Here is a 5,736-nt window from a genome sequence, read left to right as displayed (position 1 = left end):
CCCAAAAGGAAACTTTGTCAACATCTGTTTTTATCTAAAACGATACATTTCTCTGTTTGTTCATATCACTTTAATTTTATTGCTGCAAAATGGGATTGTCAAACAGAAAAACTGACCTACCTATATATCTATATAAATAAAAAAAAGGTCAATACTTGGCGCCTGTGTATCGATACAATATTGCCACTGAAAATATTGCAATACAATGCTGAATTGATTCCCGTCCCCCCCTCCCTAATATTTACCGTGTTCCTTTTTCATTTTAGAAAATTAGACTTAAGAATACTAATGATGCCATTAGATCTAACACTACTGTGATGCCTAGTCTCGTATTGCCAGACCTTCCTCCACACCGCTGCGGAGGAGGCTCTGGCTAGTCCACACAGCATTCATCGATCAGACTGTGTGTGTCTAAAACCTGCAATGAACTTTCAATTTGTCAATTCACAGTTTTGATTAAAAGAAATGTTGGACTGAAAAACATCAAATGAGGGGGAAAGAGACCATGTACAGTCCAACAATCCAATTAACTAGCACTGAAGCCCTTACAGATCACCCCCAAATGCTCAAGTAGAGGCCCTTAAGAGTGTTGTCAGGCCTCTGAGGTCTTCACCAGTAGTGTCAGTATGTCGTGAAATTCCTGAACGTTTCTCCACAAGTGTCCCATCAATAGATGTTTACTCACTGCTTTTATGACATTTGCTTACTGCTCACAAAGACTACCGTTGTCATGATCTTTCTTGGCTTTCTGTAGTGCTGCCTGCATGCCGCTGCTTCCTGCAGTTACACCTCAACTTATGATGACTTTAGGCCCAGGTTTTTACATCAAGATAACTGCCTAAATTCAGTAGGGACATGGGGTTTCAAACTGAACATGCATACAAAGGAATATTTAGCACAAACCCATATATTATGGTGAAATCAAAGTTTGTGGGTGACCAGTGTTTTTTTATTGTAGGCTATAATTTGACCTAAAATGTTAGCTACATTACACTATAGGCTCTAAGAGACATGAAAGCCATAGACACCAAAAGCACACTTTGTTGCTTGTTATCTAGGTTAACGGTTACAAGTTGCCCCACGCTGCTGGCAGAGCTGACATCCATGCCCAAGGAAAAACCACAGCCTCACATCTGTGAGAGAATGTGTGTCAAATTATGCTTAAAAAAAAAAAAAAAAAACAGACAGCGGTTGTCATTTCCATTGTCTAGTGTCGGTAAGGTTGGCACACACCTTGGATGGGTTATGTGCGTCAGAGGAACTGCAATAGCATTTGTGTAGTTCCACAGAACAGTGTGATGATGAACAAGTGATAGATCATACACTTGGCCATGATCCTATTTCATCACTGTCTGACTGAGAGGGTGTGTATACTGTGTTTGGTCTCGAAACATCCACTCAACCACACCAGACACCAAAAATAACTTACTATACTGTAGTTAAAGATTTGTATTACTGTATTGTCACTTACTAGACAATAGGCCTACACATGATATACGTATCCGTCCCACTCTAAATTACTGTGTAAAACACATTTTAAACTCAACTTTATATCTTGAAGTTTGAATTTTTCCAAAAAGATGCTAGTTTGTGTCTATGAGATACAGCCCACAAAAAAAAAAAAACGTGCCACTCAATTATGTCAAGTCTCTTTACTCTCTTACTTCATCACATGTCCATTCCATTGGCCATCTACTAAGGCACTTCAAAGAAATCAGTCCGTTTCTAAGTAAGGACCAAAATAAAACAGCAGCCTCAACGCTGACCGAGCCCAGCAGAACAGAGGGGCTATTGTGGCTCTCACATCTGGGAGGCTAGTTATGGTTATCCCTCCCTTATCCCAAAGCCCTAAAGCTAAGAGGCCCCGAGATTACGGGGGAAAAGCTCCTAAAAATGCCCAGCATGTGTGTCAAACTAGGGAGAGACTTCCACTGGACTAGGGACGAATACACTAATCCACCCTTCGTCTCACCGGGAGCCATAAAACCCCATTACTGTTTCCACAAGTTGTTACGTCTGCATTAGAAATAAGAAGAAATGAAAACAGAGAAAATTAGGGGTAGGCCTAGCTAGGATATAGCAGTCTATTTGAACAATAATGTCAAATGGAAAACTAAATTCATCCAATTTGCACCGAGAAAAAAAAAAATCCTCCGCGTGGCTATCTGGGAAACGTCCTCGCGCTGTTCCACATGCTTCCACAGCACTGCAGCCACAAATCGATGGATAATTAAGCTAACGGTGTACACAGCTGCACCACATTGTTTGGACAAAGTCAACTAGTGATTAAATTAGTGCTGCGAGTTTTTTTTTTTTTTTTTTAAAGAAGGAAATTGGCTATTCTCCATATCATGATATTTTTGAGAGGGGGGGGGGGGAGAGACACGGTCCCTGCGCGTTCCTCCATCACCAAATCCAGTCGATTTAGTAATGCCCAATAAATGTAGCCAAATGTTGTGCATACCAGCAGAACTACATGGCATGCGGTGCTAATGAACAAATGCTGCGCCAATGTGTCATAAATCACACATTATTCCGCATACTGCAACCAACTTGGCGGATTTAACTGGCGCTGCGTCCTGCCTGCCTGCCCGCGGGAACTAAACGTTAAGTTAGCGTTACAACAATCCATTTGCCGACCCTGACTTTGTTGACACGGGTTATTAAAACGCCGAAATCCCGCTAGAACCCTTAAAAAGCAACTCACACTTCTTCCCCTAAAGTAAAATATCTAACTTTAGCACTATAACTAAAGCTAAGCAGCTACCTAGGTGCTGTTGCCGCGTCTGAAGGAAGCTATCACGATTTGTTTGCGTGTTATCTTACCTTCGGTTGTGATTTGGGGAGTCTCTGCTTTCAACCCGACGGCTCCTCGAAGTTGTCGCTTATTTCAGGAGCTTGGTTTTTCTCTTTATTAAAATAAAGCCCTCCCGGTTTAATATCAAGCCATCCGGTTCTTTTTCTTGTTTGTTTGTGGGGAGCCCGTGTCCTTCTCCAGTTGTGCGTTGTTGCCTACTGCGGGGTGAGGACAAAGAATATTCCCAAATCTCTCCCCCCCCCCCTTTTTTTTCTCCTCCCACTTCCAACCGGGCTCCCCACCCCCTGTCTGCGCAGAGTGGAGCAAAACGATCAACTGCCAGCATTCCTGATGCAATCCTTGCTTCGTCTTTCGCCCAGAACTTTACCCTGGACACAGGCTGAGAACATAACTCCCGGGTCACTGCAATCTGAGACACTAGAAGACCTCAGAAAGTAGCCTCATATATGCTATTTAGTGTAAAATATATATGGGCTAAAACGTTGTTTCAATTCAAAGAGAATGTGCCACCTTGACATTGGCTACGTGTAAAAACATGTAGAAACGTATTTTAGTTGTTACCAACACGAATGACGTAAATGTTGTTTAATGGTGCTTCATGTCATGACCTGCCAATGTTTTATCTAAATGATCTGCCCACAGTGCTTAGAGCAGCAGGTGAAGGTAGGTAGCATCAGTCACACAAGAGTTTGTGTGGTCTGTGAGGCAGCAGCTATTGCTTCTTTTGGGATGTGGAACAACATACAGCCAACTGGTATAGTGAGTGCATGGGCTGCTTCCTGCTTTTACAGATGTTGGGAAGTTGTTGCCATCAGGAGGCCCCTTTCTCCAATGTCACACTTTCTTTGGCAAGGGCAGCACACGTGTTTCCTCAGCTCCCCCTTAGCATCTCTTTGAAGCTACATCTAAATGCTTATTAATAGAAGACAAAAGTGGTGATGGTATTTTGAGCCGGGATTTATGTCCCACAATACTTGAAGGGTTCTGGACCATGCATTGTCATGAATCCCAAAGGGAATAGTCAGTTGTCTTAAATCAGCCCGATGTGGACTTGCTATTCAAAGAGAAAAAAGTGGCATCTACCATCTGCAGCATAGCATTACCCTAACACTCAATCAAAGGTGAGATTTCCTTTACGCGGTTGAATTTCCAGTAGGCTTACACGGCACTTTCCACAGAGAAGGGACTTTAACGATATATGTGAGGTTACCCCAGATTAAATATTGCAGGCATCCAGTCGGCATCACTCTCCCGAGGTAGTGACTCAAATTGAATGATCGCATTGTTATGCCCAGATCTCCTGAAATGCCACTCTTCATTGCCTACCCACCTCCAAGCAAAAACGCAGACAAAGCAGATCTACTCTACTTTCACATAATGCTTGTTGCTAATGGGCTGCATGAATAGGGGACTGGTATACTTTGTCTCGTCTTTTTGATAACTGGTAAAAGCACAGATATTGTTTAATATCTGCTGCAAACAGGAGGTCAGTAGAGGAATGCGATGCCCTTCCCCCTTCTCAAGAGGAGCAGCAAAGCTCTATTGTGAACCACGAGCATGTTTTTATGCATAAGGTGTAATGGGGGTGGCAAACCATAGCCCAAATGATAGAGAAAGATAACCTGGAGACTGAGTAGCCCAGCCTTGTGGTCCCTTCAGACCGTGAGCTGAAGTTAGTTTTCTTGTTGCTAATTCTATTTGTATGTAGGCCTATGCATGTGTAGTAAGATACAGTTATTGTTGAAATTGACGCTGGTTGGGATTCTTAAGGACTGAACATCAACACTCGCTTATCAACACACATAGGTGTAAAACACCACAAAGTTAGCATTGTATTTTTACAATACAATGTTATTCCCAATGTACAGTATTAGGCCTCTTGAACCCAAGGCTTTTTTTTCACATCCTTCATGTTGAGACATAGTGTATGGATTCATGGTCATTATCGTAACAGGGTAGTCTACTCAGAAGTGCCACATTCCAATGGGAGTGGTGCTTTCTATGTTAGGATATGTTATGATTAAAAGTATGGATTCAGATGGTTGGAAAGGTTAAAATAAAGCCATTATTGCACACACTACAAGAAAACACATTTGCTTTTCTCCAGCTTCCATTCACGTTAAGTGGACAAAACTAAAAAACGATCTTTTCAGAAACACCCTCCAAAGTAAGAGAGTGAAAACAGCTCTTTGGCATTGACGAGTTGATGGGGGAACTGATCTTTGTGCAAATGCTGATGTATGACATACAATAATCCTGAAAAAAGCAGCCGACTGGGATCACCCCCTCATGGTTCTCAGTGACTATTTCCCTATACTTTATGGGAAATATTTATATTTTTTTCACAGCCACATGCACTAACATACAAATGCGGCTGGAGTGGAGTGTGACTTCATTCTGTGCTCAGGATGCCATCCCTCCACTATATCTTTTCAAAGCAAATATTTGTTAGTGCTATGAATAATGTTGTGAATGTCAGGTACAGTCCATTTAAAGCTGCCTCTGATTACCCAAACGAGCAGAATTAGACATTCTTCTATTGTTGCGGTGTTAAAGTGTGGGTGTCAAAGCTTTTTAAAAGCAAATAGCATTTTATGACTCATCCACAATGGTGTGGATATGGTCAAACCTTATTGTTTTTTACTGCTTTTACTCAATATTCCCTATACTCTTTACGTCTCTCTTACAACAAAATAAATGTCCTGTACTGCCTGGTCTTTCTGACCTTTGACTAACTGACAAATGCTCCATCCGGCGACTGCTCCACAGATATGATGTTGCAACATTTCCTAAAAGGAGAAAGGGCTTTGCTCAAGACTTGCCCTCTTGTCCGTTCCAAACCTAACCCACTGTGAATCATCCCCTTGTGATGTTTGCTTTCTTACCAAACACACACACACACACACACACACACACAC

At 42.0% G+C, this 5,736-nt stretch overlaps 1 protein-coding gene across 2 annotated transcripts in view; it reads right to left on the bottom strand.

Annotated features, from left to right (window-relative positions):
• gjc4b (gap junction protein gamma 4b) overlaps positions 1-3,071 on the bottom strand; it is a 10,446-nt gene extending 7,375 nt beyond the window's left edge. For both annotated transcript variants that reach the window (XR_004331552.1, XM_032512957.1), the window contains exon 1: positions 2,827-3,071. The gene's annotated coding sequence lies outside the window, so the exon portion shown is untranslated. The remainder of the gene's footprint in view (positions 1-2,826) is intronic.
• Positions 3,072-5,736: the final 2,665 nt, after the last annotated feature.

Source organism: Etheostoma spectabile, chromosome 4, assembly GCF_008692095.1.
Source record: "Etheostoma spectabile isolate EspeVRDwgs_2016 chromosome 4, UIUC_Espe_1.0, whole genome shotgun sequence".
Classification (NCBI taxonomy): domain Eukaryota; kingdom Metazoa; phylum Chordata; class Actinopteri; order Perciformes; family Percidae; genus Etheostoma; species Etheostoma spectabile.
Note: the sequence above shows the minus strand (reverse complement) of the source record. Positions and strands in the feature narration are given on the sequence as shown.